The sequence below is a fragment of the Mastigoproctus giganteus genome, chromosome 14, assembly GCF_048544385.1.
Source record: "Mastigoproctus giganteus isolate SK-2022 chromosome 14, ASM4854438v1, whole genome shotgun sequence".
Classification (NCBI taxonomy): domain Eukaryota; kingdom Metazoa; phylum Arthropoda; class Arachnida; order Uropygi; family Thelyphonidae; genus Mastigoproctus; species Mastigoproctus giganteus.
This window is the reverse complement of record NC_143588.1, coordinates 117,607,778-117,625,380: the sequence shown is the minus strand read 5'-3', so window position 1 is coordinate 117,625,380 and position 17,603 is coordinate 117,607,778.

The window sequence follows — 17,603 nt, the reverse complement described above, 5'->3', positions numbered from 1 at the left end:
CATCATAATACACAGCCATTTCTGTTTATTCAGAAATGGCTGTGTATTATGATGCTAAGCACTTTATATACATAGTCTAAACTTGTTCGCAGCTTGAGGCTCTAGCCCTAAATGCGCCTTAGTCTAAATACATCATACACCATCAGGCATCTCTCATATTGTGGAGTTATACTTCATAACTGTTTTGCCATCATTGCATCACTTGGGTACCTACCCACTCACTGAAGAAGGGCCAAATAGCCCTGAAACAGTGCTGTCTGGGTGGTGGTACCTATCTGATAATAAGTAACATTAGTCTTCTCCTTAGGTGAAGCGTTACTTATTCGAAGTAGTGCAATATCATGGCAACTCGTTGTGAAGGTATTCACAATATGAGATATAACCTAAAACGATGCCACCTTAAAAATTTTCTGTTTATTCAGAAATGGCTGTGTATTATGATGCTAAGCACTTTATATACATATTTTAGATTATTTAAAAAAAGTAAAATCATAAAATAACATTATGTATGACAGATACATACATAGAGAAACTAACAGTAATAAAACTTTTATAATTTTTAGAATTTTCAAGGTCAGTTGAAACCGAGATGTTAACATGGTGGTCTGTCAGATGCAATGTGAATGTCTTATTTTTGTTAGTAATTTGTGCTTAGCTGGATTTGTATGCTACCTTACAGACATCACATGGGAACTGCCTAGAAGAAAGATGGATACTTTTGCTCACCTGTCATGTATTAAATGTCACATAAAAAAATCGATATCTTATAATTCATAGTATATCAAAAGAAAATAGAAATACTATAATGCTAACAGGAAACTCGGTGTGAAGGTATTCACAATATGATATTCAACAAAACGATGCCTTGTAAATAATTTCAGTTATTTTTACCAAGTACATAAATGACATATAGCACTAACTTGTACATCAGTAATCCTTTCCATAATCTTGAGGCTTTTTAGACCTAAATTTTGACTTATCAATAATATACTAATGACAATAACAGCTCAAGAAACCGTCTTTATCTTTTATGGAATGTTATAAGTAGAAGATTTATTCTTATTATGAATGCCTTTATGTTTTTTAAGATGGTCTGTACGTGAAAATGCCCTTTTACATATTTCACATGAAAAACGTTTCTCGTTAGTGTGAATCCTTAAGTGCCTTTTAAGCTGTCCTAATCCTGAATACGATTTCCTACATATTTTGCAATTAAAAGCTTTCTCAGCATGCATTTCTACATGTGTTTTCAGACGCTGTGAATCTAAAAATGCTTCACCACATATTTCACAAATAAAAGGTTTCTCAACAGTGTGAATTCGTGAATGTTTTTTAAGCGATTCTGAACGTGAAAATGCCTTATCACATATTTCACATATAAAAGGTTTCTCATTGGTATGAACCCTTAAATGTCTTTTAAGTTCAGCAGAACCTATATATGCTTTATCACACATTTCACATTTAAAAGGTCTCTCATTGTTGTGCATTCTTATATGTCTTTTCAAACGCTCTAAATCTAAAAATGCACTACTGCATATTTCACAAATAAAAGGTTTTTCATTAGTATGAATTCTCCTATGTCTTTTAAGTAGTTCTGAACGTGAAAATGCTTTATTACATATATTACAAGTAAAAGGTTTCTCCTTAGTGTGCATTCTTATGTGTCTTTTTAAACTTCCTGAAATTGAAAACGCTGTACCACACATTTCGCACATAAAGTTTTTTTCATTGGTATGAGTTTTCTTATGTGTATTTAGTGTTCCTGATTTTGCAAATGTCTGGCCACAGATTTCACAAGCATATGGCCTCTCATTAGTATGAATTCTGGTGTGCATTTTAAGATGCTGAGATCGAGAGAGAACCTTACCACATATTTCACAAGGAAAACTTTTTGTAGTTTTTTTAATTGTCTCCTGGTGAGGAGAAGAATCAGTTGATTCTGAAAATAAACTTCCATAACTGATGACAAACGTGTTTTCCATTGTATGTATCCACCTAGATACAGCATACTTTATAACAGTTTATCTAAAACACAGATGTTCAATAAATAGCTTTTTCCAAAGGAAGCAGTGGCAAAATCTGCATTCAGATTTGTCCATATTTCTCTGCTGAGGTCAAAAATTTATAAAAATAAAATAGTGGTCAACTATCAACTTCCACTTAAACTATATGAAGAAGCAAAACAGCAGCAAAATGAAAAATGATCTTAATAAGGAACGTCATATTTTTTACTCCCAAAATCTTCTGAGATAATTTTAAGACTTTTCACTTTACTTATCTGCTGGCTTTATTTTCAGAACCTATTTTTAATAACAAGGCAATTTTAGATTTCAATAATCTTGTTCTTGCAATGTGAAAATTAACTTGAATATCATCATCTGGAAAGTAAAATAAGCTGAATTATTTTATGTAAAAATATAATGTATTAGATACTTTCTATGTTTAGCATTAATGGTAGCATAATACTCCTGTATACACACCAAAGTGGTGTCAGTTACAACAATATGCTAGTACAAACCTAATATAAAATAAAAATAATTAATGCTATGTATAAGTTTAAAATAAAATAGAACACTCTCCTTCGTGTAATTTTGGGAAAAAAATGATCCAGTTACCAAAATAAATGAGTCATTTTATTTTTCAAAATATATTCAAATAACCCAACCTGCCAACATAATGTTTCAAATTCCCTGTGAAGACTGTATTCAAGTCAAAATTATGGAAAGATTCCCATATTTCAGACTTCATTTTCTAATTCTTTAGTGTCCCTTTGGCAGAGAATGCACTGAGATGCACCAGGCATATAGTGATAAGAACTTTGTGAAAATAGGGATGGGGGAGGGATGATTTTGAAAATAGAAAAAAATAACAGAAGCCTACATCAATAAATTTTGCATTAAAAATAAATAAAGGTAGAAATATCAGAGAACTATTGAATACATTTTAACAATAAGAGTAAGGAAGGCTTTAGTGAAGCAGGAAGGGTGAGAGGACAATAGGGCATGGGAATCTTTGTGTAGAGTCTGTAATATGATATTTATTAAAAGAATCTACCACGGCATACAGTACCATAGGTTGCTCATTTCTTGAAGGATAACACCTGTGACAAAAATGTCTCATTATTTACTGCCATGATACCTATTCATGTTAAACAGATGTGCAGGTTGAATTTCTTAATGTTGTAATTTTTAGGAAATAAACAAAAACAGAAACAGAGGAAATGGGAAAGAAGAAAAGTTAATTTGCTGAGATAGAAGTTAAACTGCAAATTGATATTGGCCAGCTGATACATGTGTTAAAGTGGTTTATAAAAACGGGATGAAATTAGCAATATAATTCACAGAAACAGTACCCATAGAAATGTCTTAAAAAAAAAAAACATGTGGCAGAATGTGAATATTCTGTGTAACAAAAAGTGAGTTTATAAGAGAGGGATCATTAATTATGAAAAGCCTTTAGCTAAGAATGCAAAGATTCTTTGTTTATATTAAAACTAGAAGAGGAAAGATGAACCACATTGTCCCACTACTTTTGAATGAAATAACTACTGATGATCCTATTAAGTGTACTGAAAAACTAATTAAATATTTTGCATCTACATTCACACAGGTTTAAGGAGGAATAAGTTTTTAAGGAGGGAAATACTTTATGATAACTGAAAATAAGGTGGAAGGAAAATTGCTAAAACTAAGTGTAAATAAGGTATCTATCCAATTATATTAAAAGCAGCAGCAAAGTTGGTAAACAAAACTTTGGCCATATTTTTGAGACATTGGATTCAGAGAAAAATCCCTACATACTGGATATGTGCAAATGTCTCCCTATTCACAAAAGAGGATCAAAAGGCAAAGTGAGTAATGCAAAATCAGCAATTGCAGAATGGATTTGCTAATGGCTATGTACAAACTTCAGTTTGCCTCAAAATTCAACTATGTAGTAATGATGCATTTGTGCTAAACAGTGACAGTTTAAATTATTCACACTTTGAGACCTGAATGTAAACAACACTTATTCTGATAATTCTTATTCTAATAATATTATTAATGTTGACCATGCAATGTTTAATTGTATTACAATGGGTTCAGGAAAAATTGCAAAGTAAAATACATTACTATCATAAATATGTTTTTATATTTGTGTGTGCACACATGTCATATTTCATCAACCGGTGAAATACCACCACTTTGCTTATTGGAAGTTTGAAGTGGTGAAACCCATGTTTAGTCTCTAGAGCAAAGTTTCCGGCATCCCCCTCTCCCCATACTTCTCCTTCAACCCATGCATGGTACTAAGTACTATAGGTTTTGATACCTTTCGTGTTTGGGATTCTCATAAAAAAAAACAAAAAAAAACATATGCATATGCAGTGTGTTTTATATATTGTGTATATACAGGGTGTCTCAAAAATACACGGCATAACTTCAGGAATGAGTTCCTCATATGTAGACAATAAAAATATTTTATAATCAACATAGTTCCGGAAATGCTTGGTTCCCGAGTTATTAACCGGAATGTGTTATCTCCTGCAGGTGATTTCCTTCATCACAAGGTACTGACAGAATCTGGTGGTTTTTCATTCCGACCATGTACTCAAATCAGGAGCAAGCGGATATGCACTTTATGTACGGTTTGGCAGACGGCAATGCTCTGGAGGCTCGTCGTTTGTACCATGAAAGGTTCCCAGAATGAAGATGTCCAGACAGAAAAACGTTTGAAGGTATCCATCGCCGCCTTTGTGAATGTGGGACCTTTACACCTCGTGCTGCTGACAGAGGACGACCAAGATCTAAGACTCCTGAAGTAGAGGAGGAGATTTTGGATGTTGTTCATGCCACTCCTGGAATCAGCACATGCAGAATAGCAATGCAACTGGCTGTTCAATGTTCGACTATTTCGAGAGTGTTGCGAGAACACCAACTGTATCCTTATCATCTTCAACGGGTACAGGCCTTGTCACCGGCAGATTACCCTGCGTGAGTAATGTTCTGCCAGTGGTTCTTGCAGCAGTGTGGTACAACTCCTCACTTTCCTACCTTAGTGATATTTACAGATAAAGCACAGTTCACACGAGACGGAATCCAAAACTTTCACAATCAGCATGTATGGGCTGAGTAAAAACCACATACAATTCTTCCATCACATCACCAACAGCGGTTCAGCCTCAACATCTGGGCGGGTGATAAGTTATTTGGGCCCCATGTACTTCCAAACAAACTCACAGGGCAGGCGTACAGAAACTTTCTGGAAAACAACATGCCTAATTGCTTGGACGACACGCCACTGATTATTCGTCAACAAGCACATTTCATGCACAATGGCGCTCCCGCACATTTCAGCCACCTAGCCTGCAATTACCTGAATCGAAGATTTCCTGGTCGGTGGATAGGTAGAGGTGGACCAACTGCCTGGTCTCCACGTTCAACTGATTTAAACCCACTAGATTTCTTCTTCTGGGGCCATTTAAAGTCATTGGTGTATTTGACTCTGGTAGCTGATGTGGAGACTCTCCGCAATCGGATTGTGGCAGGTTGTGAGACAATACGAAACATGCCAGGAATTTGGCATTGTCTTCGAGAGTCCATGAGACGTCGATGTGAGCCCTGTATTCAGACAGAAGGTGGACATTTTGCACAATTACTATAAAGTAATGTGAACAGTTGTGTCATAGACAGACCTTCAAAACTCGGAAACCAAGCATTTCCGGAACTATGTTGATATAAAATATTTTTATTGTTTACATATGAGGAACTAATTCCTGAAGTTATGCCGTGTATTTTTGAGACACCCTGTATACATAAACAAGGAATAGAAGAATAAGCTATGTATTAACGAAAGACAAAGGAGAGGAATTTTATGGAGTGTGGCTACTACATAGCAAGAAGGCCCTAAACCATAACATGTATACAAATCAAAAAGCAGTTAAAGTAGGCTATATAAAAGTGGAAAAGTAAAAGCAAGAAGAAATCTATACAAAAAAAAGGGAAAAAAAAAAGATTTGGTTGTTTTTTGATTGTTTCTTCCAACTTTCACGTATCCTTTTCACAGCTTTTCATTATATATATGTATAAGGAAAGAGGGCATAAATTCAAATTGAGGAAAGACAGTTGTAGGATAGATGTGCAGAAGTTTGCCTTTATTTGATAGTTTAGCCAGAGAGTGGTTGATTGCTGGAACAAACTTTCACCTGTCGTTGTAGAAGTTGATAGCTTAAACAGATTCAAGGCAGAACTTTTACCCATCCACTCAGTCCAAACATTTGGAGCGAGTGGATGGGTGAAATGAGAAGGGGGTGTGTGTGTGTTTTTTTTTTTTTTTTTGGCTGAGGCTATACAAGCTTGCTTTCTTGCATCATGTGCCCTTGCTAATGCCATATATACACACAGGGTTTTTTTTTTAATGTAAAATAGAAACTTACAGAATGCTAAGGAAGTCCCCCTATGAAAAGGTGGGGGGGGAGGGCTGTGGGGTCTCCCCTGTGAATTTTTTTAGAAAATCATGGTGCCAAATGCACCAAATTTTTTAGAATTTGGAAGTTTTTACAAAATCTTAAACAGCTAGTTTAAGATTTCATGAAAAAAAAAATTATTTTATCACTTTGGCCGCTTGTTACCTTTGCTGCAAGACCAGCATTCTCGCTTCTTTGTTGCAGTGCAAATTGATACTTCAATAATATTGCACTTAACACAAACAATATGCATTCTCATTCCCCAGTGATGCTTTTAAATAACGTGTCATAAGTGATAATTTGATGTTCCAAATTACAAAAGTACAGTATATTGGACAATGTTAATTAATAAAACTAATTAAAAAGATTTCCACAGTAAAAAGGGTGTAAAAAAATTCTTATTGCGATTTCTTTTTTACTGACAGAATAACAACTAGCCTTTATGGGCTAGCTGCAATTCTGCCTCTAAATAATTATTTAGGAACCTAAATAATTATTATTATCCTCTTAAATTAGAAGAATTATTACTTTTTTATTATATCTTTCTAGCTGAGGCCATATTATTAAGTCTTTCTATTACTGCATTGTATCAATCAGAAGAAACAGATAGCTCTTACTGATTATTATTTGGATATAGTGAATGGTGCTAGTCCTCCATAAAGTACCACTCAATATTTTTTTTTTTCCTTTCAGTATTAACTAGCCAATTTTCCAATTTTTTTTTTATCTATTATTCTCCATATTCTATACCATCACAGTCTGATGTAATGTTTAATCATTTATTCGATGGCATTAATCAGTTCTGTTAAGTTTAAATTTACTTTAGATGTTATTGTTCTTCATTTATATGCCTTTGCTATAATCCTTGAACTGCTGGTTCAACATTTGTTTCAAATATATATGTGTATATATACTAGGCGATAAACCCAAATGTTCCCGAAATTTGAATGTTGCGTGGGAACCACATCTTAGATATCATATACTGGGATTTCAGGAAAGCTTTTGATACTGTTGTACATGGAAGACTGCTGTACAAATTGGAGTGGTATTATTATTATTATTATTATTAGCTACATGGTGCAAGGAAGCCTGAGGCTTATACTGCACCAGCCAAAAAAAAAAAAAAAAAAAATTTCCCAATTACCCTGAGAGAGAGAGTCAGAAGTGGAAGGGAATCACCAAGAAAGAGAAGAATGATGATATCCAGCTCAGGACCCTGGGTGTGCCAAGCCCATACTCACCAGATGTGAGCCCCTGGAATTAATGGCAAGTTGCTGCAATGGATAAAGGGAGGGTTGAGTAGGAAATGGCAGGGAGTGGATAATAATAAATAAATGGACACTGCTCTATGTGGACTACTCTTATTAGTGGAGTCCCCCAGAGTTCGGTGCTGAGCCCATTGTTGTTTTGTGTATTTATTAATGATATTGATGAAGGTATATCAGGCTTAATGTCCAAGTTTGCAGATGATACAAAATTTGGCAGGGTTGTTAATGACAGTATGCTACTGCAACAGGATCTAGAAAAGTTAGGCAGATGGGCTGAGAAGTGGCAACTGAAGTTTAATATTGACAAATGCAAAGTACTTCATATGGGTAACAGTAACCCAAGAGAAATGTACCAACCATGTGGTACTACACTCAGGGAGGTAGAGAATGAAAAAGACCTGGTGGTAATTGTGCAGTCAGATATGAAGTTTTCTGAGCAATGCAGATGGGCTGCCAGAGCAGGTCATGAAGTTTTGTCAATGATATATAGGAATTTTGCTAGCAGAGACAAGGAGGTGATTATACCTTTGTATAAGACAATGGAATGGTCAGGCCACACCTTGAGTGCTGCGTACAGGTCTGGAAGCCTCATTTTATGAAGGATGTAGTTGCTAGAATGAGTACAGAGAAGGGCAAAAAGATTGAGAAGAACAAAGAGGTTCTCTTACCAGGAGAGGCTTAAATTCTGTAAATTGCAGCATCTGGAGACTAAGCACCTGCAAGGTGATCTAATTCAGGTGTACAAGTTCTTGAATAGTTTGAGCAGGCTCAATGCTTATGGGATACTTACACTTGCTGAGATTAAGAACCTGAATGGGGCATACATTCAAATTGAGGAAAGACAGTTGTATGATAGCTTAAATAAATTTAAGGCTGAACTAGACAAACATTTGGAGTGACAGGATGGGTGAAATGAGAAGGGTTTTTTTTTCTTTTTTGGATGTTGCTCTATAAGCTTGCTTTCTTGCAGCCAAAAAAAAAAAAAAAAAAAAAAACCCTTATTTCACCCATCCACTCGCTCCAAATGTTTGTCAAGTTCTGCTTTGAATCTATTTAAGCTATCAACTTCTACAACGACAGATGGAAGTTTGTTCCAGCAATCAACCACCCGCTGGCTAAAGGCAAACTTCCGCACATCTATCCTACAACCGTCTTTCTTCAATTTGAATTTATGCCCTCTCAGGCGATTATCAGATCAGCATGGACTTCATGGAAAAACAGATCAGCATGGACTTCACATTGCCCCTCACTTGTCGGGCTTTCTTTGGTCGGGGCAAAGATGGGCTCTTCCACTAGGATGATTGTTGCTTGGTTTCTGGGTAATACCCATATACCCAACTCTCTTCACCAGTGATGACTGTAGAAAGGAAGTTTTTGATCACTCCTGGCCCGTTCTTGAAGATCTCTGATAACTTCCATGCGATGCTGATTTTGGTCTTCGATCAGAAACTGTGGCACAAACTTGGCTGCAATCCTTCTCATGTTCAACTCATCTGACAAAATCTGCTGACACATGCCATTCGATAGTCCTACAATGCCACAGATGTTGTGGATCATCAGCCTGCAGTCTTCATGGATCACGGCCCGAACTTTTGCGACATTTTTCGGGGTGGTGCTCGATGATGGATGCCCAGAGTGATTGTCGTCATCAACCGACATTTGACCATTTTTTTTTATGAAACCCCCAAACACGAGAGGTATTAGAACCTATAGTACTTGGTACAGTGCTTGCATTGGAGGTTGAGAAGACATTTGTTGACATTAGACTTGAACTTGTGTGGACTGTAATTTTCAGGAAATATGTATGAAGGAAGGTTGTTCCAGAAAATGGCAGTTGAATGAATAAACAAGGAAGATGAAAAATTGGTTCTGTGAGTTTGAAGTTGGACAGTAAATGGATGTTGGCTGGTGGCAGCATGTGTTCGGACTGTTTTGAAAGAGAGAGCGGGAATTTAAGAAGCCAATTCAGAAGAACAGTGCCCATGGAAGTATCTGTAGAAAAGGCATGCAGCAGTACGTCTATGAGACAGAGAGTGGAGAGACTCTGTTAGATAGGAGTCATTAATTAACCTAACTGCCCTCTTCTGAATGGAATCTAGAACCATGAGAGAGGTTTTGGGGGCACCATCCCAGATGTGGGAACAATATTCCATGGTAGAGCGGATTTGGGATTTGTACAGAGTGAACAGCTGTTTGGAAGAAAAGTAACGCCGAAAGCAAAAGAAAACCAAGTTTTTTAGATGCAGAGGAAGCAATATTTGTAATGTGCTTGTGCCAAGAGAAATTAGAAGTCAGGGTAATCCCAAAAGAGATAAAACAATACATTTAACATGATTATCAGCAGAAATTCTTCATGCATTAAGAATCCACAGATAAAAGAACCATTAGATGGCAGCAATCAGTGGGCAGATGTGGGATTTACTTAAATATGTAACCCGCAACAAGGGTAAATGAAGGTATTTTGATTTGGTAAAAGTGACTACACAGTATAAACTAGTCTACAATCAAGTTGTAAAGTGGGTTAGGCAAGCTAAGGCAGATTAAGAGAAATATCTAGCAAAAAATGACAAGAAAAGCAGCAAAGACTTCTTTACTTATTTTAACAGCAAAAGAAGTTGGTTCACTTGATGTCCATGGTTTAACTACTGATTATTAAGCACAGGTTGCTGACAAACTGAATAGGTAATTTGCATCTACATTCAGTTTGTCAGCAACAAACTGAATGTAGATGGAAATGAACTCTTTATTGAGAATTCCAGAAGTTCATCAAAAATCTAATGGGGAGCTAATTGATTTTAGGATAATTGAGAGGAATGTGGAAGAGAAACTGTTGAAGCATAATGTAAAAAGGCGCCTGGGATAGATAGGATCTATCCAGTTATATTACGGGAGGCAACAAAGGAGGTAAGAAAACCTTTAATCATAATTATGAGAGCATCTCTTGATCCAGGGGAGGTTCATATGGACTGGAGTTGTGTGAATGTATCCCAATTCACAAAGGTGGTCCAAAAGATGACAGGTGAAATTACAGGCCTGTTAGCTTAACTTCTGTTCCAGGTAAAATAATCAAGTCTGTGGTTGAAGAAGCAGTGCACGCCCATCTAGACAGGATCGCAATTATACTGTAGTTACAGCATCCTTTGTTAAGGGGCAATCTTGTCTAACCAATCTGATTGGATACTATGATGCAGATGCAAAAATTAATTTTGATATCGCATACTTGGATTTCAGAAAAGCTTTTGATACCAGTGCACATAAAAAAATGCTTTACAAATTGGAGCAATGTGACATTAAGGGAAACTGACTACCCTGGATAAAGGGATGGATTCATGGGAGAGGATAGAGAGTGGTTAATAATGGACACTGCTCTTCATGGACTAATGGTGATGTTGATGTAATGATGAAGTGGATTCTTCCAGAGTTCAGTGCTGTATCCACTGTTTTCTATGTTTATTAGTGATACTGACAAGGTATGTCAAGCTTAACATCTAAGTTTGCAGATGATACAAAGGTTGGTAGGGTGGTTAATAATAGTTATTCAGGATAGGCTACTACAAGATCTAAAAAAATTAGGCAGATGAGCTGAGAAATAACAGTTGACATTTAACACTGACATATATGAAAGGTACTGCTAATGAGTAGCACTAGTTGCATATTAATGTACCAACTGTGTGGTACTACCCTCAGGTACTGGAAAATGAAAAAGATGTGGGAGTAATTGTGCAGCCAGATGAAGTTCTCATCTGACTGCATAATTACTCAAAATCCCATGAGCAGGCTTGGCAGACAGATTTCCGGGCCAGCTCATGGGATTTTGTCAATGATACACAGGAATTTTGGCAGCAGGTATAAGGAAGTGAGTATCCCATTGTATAAAGCAATGATCAGGCCACATCTTCAGTACTGAATACAGGTCTGGAGGCCTCATTTTAGGATATATGTATATCTGCTGGAATGGGTACAGAGAAGAGCAACACGAATGGTGAAAGGAATGAAATGGTGATATTACCAAGAAAGGCTTCAATTCTACAAACTGCTGTGTCTGGAGACTAGGCATCTGTGAGGTGATCTGACTGAAGTGTTTAAGGCTTTGAATGGATTGAGCATGTTCAAAACTGATGGCATTGTTTCTTTGCTCAGTCTACACACATAAGGGACCACAAATTCAAATTGAGGAAGGATGATTGCAAGGCAGATTTGCCAAGGGTTATCTCTAGGTAGCAATAGTTAATTGTTGGAACAAACTTCCATTGTTGTGGAAGTCAGTGGTCTGAACAAAAGTCAGGGAAGAAGCAACAAACAAAGTATTGGAGGGGGATAGACAGGTGATGTGGGAGGTTTTTTGTTTTTGGCTGATGCTTTATAAGCTTAATTTCTTGCATCTGATGCAACTGGTACTACTACTAATACCAATACATAAATAAAAGTTGCTTACAAACAGCACCATCTAAAAGTTTATTATATCAAGGGACAAAATTATAAATTTTGGGCTCCCCACCTACATTTCCATCCACTTTTTAACAACCATAATCAATCAGCCATCCCCAACAACAGTATAGTAGGTTTGCCACTGGTAACATCAACCTATGTCAAGTAATCCATTGGTAATTACTTATCAACAAGTTGCTAATCCTGTTCATGAATGGCATTAGACAATTGCATTACCTTTTAACAATTTTTTTCATGTGGTAGGTAAACTTGAGGCTTTGAAGTGAAATCTTCACTCTGCACGATCAGTTCTGACACTCTGCTTGGGCAAATACACAACTTGAGAACTAAATCTGCAATTTTCAGGTGGTTTTCAGCATTTGCCCACATCAAATGGATAGCGCTGGATGGTGGATTGGTCTTTTTTGCAAGGATGAACTGTAACTCAGCTTTACAGTTTATATCAAAAACCTTAAATTTATCCAAAAATGGAAAGAAAAAAAAAAAAAAAAAAAGGTCATATTTAAATTGTTTATTAGATTTCTTACTTTAACAAGTTGGGTTTTAAAAAAAAGGAGCCCATTCAAACAGGTCATTATACTAAAACCCTATCTTTTCTGTTGGGCCATCAACCTATACTTCAGACAAATGGTTATTAATGTGCTAGTGGCCATCCTTAAGTTATAATGTTTCCTGCTATTCACAATTTTATTATTATTTAAAACTAGGTGAAACCACCTTTAACGATTATAACATATATCGGTTCCCTTAACTCTTGGAGATGCTCAGGCATACCCCAGGGGCTCACATCTGGTGAGTTATAGGCTTGGCACATCCAGGGTCCTGAGCTGAATATCATCATCATCATTCTTCTCTTTCTTGGTGATTCCCTTCTACTTCTGACTTTTGTTGCTCTCTCTCTCTCTCTCATCAGAAAATTCAGAAATTTTTTTTTTTTGGCTGGTGCAGCATAAGCCTCAGGCTTCCTTGCACCATATAGCTAATAATAATAATGACAATTACAGCACTAAATAAATAAAACAATAAATAAATTGTTTCCAAGTCAATTATACTGTGGAACCTTGCATATTCTGCTAAAGCAAAAATTACAAGCATGAAATGCAGCTTAAGTGAAGTGCCCTATATGAAAGTGGATTGTGTAATTGGACTAATATAATTCTCATTTTATCATGTTAAAAGTAATCCAGCACATGCATCAAGTATGTGTTACATCAAAAACTCTCATAGTGTGTATATAAAAAATAAAAATTTAGGCAATTTCACATATACCACCAAAAATAAATGGGGTATAGTTATATATACTTATGTTTCAAATAAAAACAACCCATTTTAGAATGAAAACTCTAATATAAAATAAAATAAATTTTCTGTTGATACTCCGGCACAACAACCAAGTCAGTAGAGTTTACAATAAATCGCCAATACAAATATTTATCATATTTAGTAGTCAAGGGCTTGAATGCCGGTCCATTCAAGGAACGCGTTGCACTCTCGTTCCTGACCACTCGGTTACATCAGGCATCTCCATCACGGTATTTTATTATTATTATTATTAGCTACATGGTGCAATGCTTATGCTGCACCAGCCAAAAAAAAAAAAAAAAATTCCCTGAGTTACCCTGAGTGAGAGAGAGAGAGAGTCCAAAGTAGAAGGAAATCACCAAGAAAGAGAATGATGATATCCAGCTCAGGACCCTGGGTGTGCCAAGCCCATACTCACCAGATGTGAGCTACTCGTTCCAGCAGCTCTACATTCAAGAAGGATGTAGAGCTGCTGGAACGAGTACAGAGAACGGCAAGATTAGTGAATGGAACAAAGGGGTACTCTTACGAAGAAAGGCTTAAGTTTTGCAAATTACAGTGTCTGGAGACTAGGCTTGGATTGGATTTTTTTTTTGGCGCATTAGCAACTGGAAACTAGGCACCAGCGAGGTGATCTGATAGAGGTGTATAAAGCCCTGAATGGTTTGAGCATGCTTAATGCTGATGGGATTCTTCCTCTGGCTCAGAATAATCACCTGGGAGGGCATAAATTCAAATTGAGGAAAGTCAGATGTAGGATAGATGTGCGGAAATTTGCCTTTAGCCAGCGGGTAGTTGGTTGGTGGAACAGACTTCCAGATAGCCTTAATAAATTTAAGACTCAGCTGGACAGGTATTTCGAACGAACGGAGGGGTGAATGGAAGTGGGTTTTTTTTTTTTTTTGGCTGATGCTGCATAAACTTGCTTTCTTGCATCATATGCCTCTACTAATGCTATTACCATACTTGAATGAGAACCCAGTTGTCCAACCTTTAAAGGGCTTTATATAGAATATTTTGACAAAGTATTATTACTAATAATACTTTGTCAAAAATTCTGATTCATTTGTTCGTTTGTCTGAAAGTTTAAAATTACAAAAAAGAACATCACTATAACATTTACAAAGATGTAACGTTCTAGATACACATAAAAAACGAAATTCAACCTCGGATTTTTCGTGAAGAAAATGTTAAAACATCTCAGAAGTATCATCCATTGATGGCTAAGTCGTATGTTAAAATGATAAAAATTAAAATTCACTCATAGCCATTCCTCAAGCATTTACGATTACGGGCTTTTTCAAAAATGCACCCACCATTCAGACAAGAGTGTTGAACAACCGGAATAATAGAGAAGGCAGCCCATCTATTATTTTATTTTATTATTATTTTTTATATGATCTGGATGGCAATATAAAAATAAAAACGTGATCATATCTCTTTTATTAAATTTATGTTTCGTTCTACCAAATGCATTCATAACAAAATAAGAAATGTTCAAAGCCAAAATTAACCATCATAATAATAATTCCACGCAAGAGGTGCCAAGCCAATGGATAATACAGTAAATCTGCCATTGTCCGAAAGAATCAGAAAATATAAAAATATAAATTTCTTACATTTACTTTTCGCATTACTACTACTAATAATAATAATAAATCAGTGTATTATGAATGGCCACCCCAGCTGTCGAGAGATGAAAGAATGCAACACAAACCTGAGTCTAGCTTTTTCAGTAATTTTGTTTTTGTACCAAGGCAACTGATATTCCCTCACAGGTACCTCCACCTTGTCGTTATTGGAAGAGCTGTGTGCTTCAATGAACTATACAGCTATATCTATGGTAGCTTGCTACCGATAGGGACACTCAAGCCAGGCAGATCTATAGCGAGGAGCCAGACTAAGAGATATCTTGGCCTTCCAGGCTAGAGCCACAGAGTAATAACATACTTCTCTGTGGCTAAAGCTTGATCAGACGGGCTAGCTCCCCATTCATCGTAAAAAATTAGCAATTCTAAAAGTCCTAACAAAGACAAAATCGCCAAGAGTGGAGGAAAAAAATTGAAAAGATATATAAAGGTAGGTCGAGGATAACCGTTGATACAATGGAGAAATCCAAGAAGAAGAGAAGGAACTGGTGCTATGAGACGTCATTGGAATGAATTAGTAAATAATAAGATTACACTTCACCAAAAATGAAGTTAGGCCGTGATACTGTGATGGTATGGTCTGTATAAAGTTATTTGGACTTGATACAATACTCGATTTTAAATTCATTTTTCTAGCCAGACCCTTTTGCTGTTGTTGTTGTAGTAGTAGGGTTTTTAGGAGCATCAACGACTGAGACCATATTGCTTCATGCGTGTTATCTGTAAATTGAGTGTGTTCTGCGGCGATTTTCTGTTCTGCTGAATGGAAAACCGGAATTTCCAGGAGAAAAAATCGTGCTAAATCACGAGAGATTGTTTAATTCAGTCCCAAGTATGAAATAGCCCATGAAATATCCTCAAGTCATTGACGAGGTTCGAACTCGGGCCTTTTCCAAAAAAGTGTGGTGAAGCCGGTGATTATTGCTGCTCTGTCAAGGATGAAGGTTGAAAAAATTGTCATATTATGGCTACCTACCCAAGCATTCTCTCATTTACTTGTATGGATTATATCCATAAATTGATAGCATTGTATGTATTATCTACATAACTGGTAGTACTGTATACCAAAAACGAGTGTAGAAGTGAAGCAGGAGGTAATTTCAAATCAAAACTTAAACCCGAATTGAAACAAATAAACACCAAATCAGTAAGAAAGATCAGAAATAAGAGTATTATTATTGAGACTGCCACCTCTAAGGATATAGAATGTTTAAAAGATTGTCACAAGCTCAAAAAAATGAAAATGACTCTAGATTTTCCTAAAAAACTAGAACTAGCAATGATTATATATGATGTTGAAAAGTATACAAAAACAGAAGACATTATTGCTCTGTTCAACTGAATTAAATTTAGATTTAGAACCAAAACAAGGAATGAAGACAAGAAAAACTGGATCATGGAAGTGTCTGGTGCAATCAGATAGGTGGTGATCCTGCAGAGCAATAAGATTTTTTTTGGCTGGTCAGTTCCCAATGCAAAAAATTTCGAGATTACATCAAGGTGCTTTATATGTCTAGGATTTGTACATTCCACCTAATGTAGTCAGAGAGAACAAAAAACACCTGCAGCCACTGTGCCTGCACAGGCCACGTGTACTCAGACTGCTCAAACAAGTCTCAACCAACGCAGTATTCTAACTACAAAGCAAGAAAGAGAGACCACTATACTCTTACAGGGATAAAAAGTACCGTGAATAATTACAGACAAGAGAAACGGTCAAACTCAAAACCAGTTATGAATATCCAAACACAAAACAGGATCAATTAGCATTAGCATTAGTAGAGGCATTTGATGCAAGAAAGCAAGCTTATGCAGCATCAGCCAAAAAAAAAAAAAAAAACACTTCCACTTCATCCCTCTGTTCGTTCAAAATACCTGTCCAGCTGAGCCTTAAACTTATTTAGGCTATCAACTTTTACGACAAGGGATGGAAGTCTGTTCCACCAACCAACCACCCGCTGGCTAAAGGCAAATTTCCTCACGTCTATCCTACATCTGTCTTTCCTCAATTTGAATTTATGCCCTCTCAGGTGATTATTCTGAGCGAGAGGAAGAATCCCATCAGCATTGAGCATGCTCAAACCAATCAAGGCTTTATACACCTCTATCAGGTCACCTCGCTGGTGCCTAGTCTCCAGACACTGTAATTTGCAAAACATAAGCCTTTCTTCGTAAGAGCACCCCTTTGTTCCATTCACTAATCTTGTTGCCCTTCTCTGTACTCGTTCCAGCATCTCTACATTCTTCTTGAAATGAGGCCTCCACACCTGTATACAGTACTCTAGGTGTGGCCTGACCATTGCCTTATACAAGGGAATAATCACCTCCTTATCCCTGCTAGAAAAATTCCTATATATCATTGACAATACGCCATGAGCTACTCTTGTAGTCCGTCTGCACTGCTCAGAGAACTTCATATCTGCCTGCACAACCACCCCAAGGTCCCTTTCATTCTCTACCACTGTCAGTGTAGTACCATAGAGTTGATAC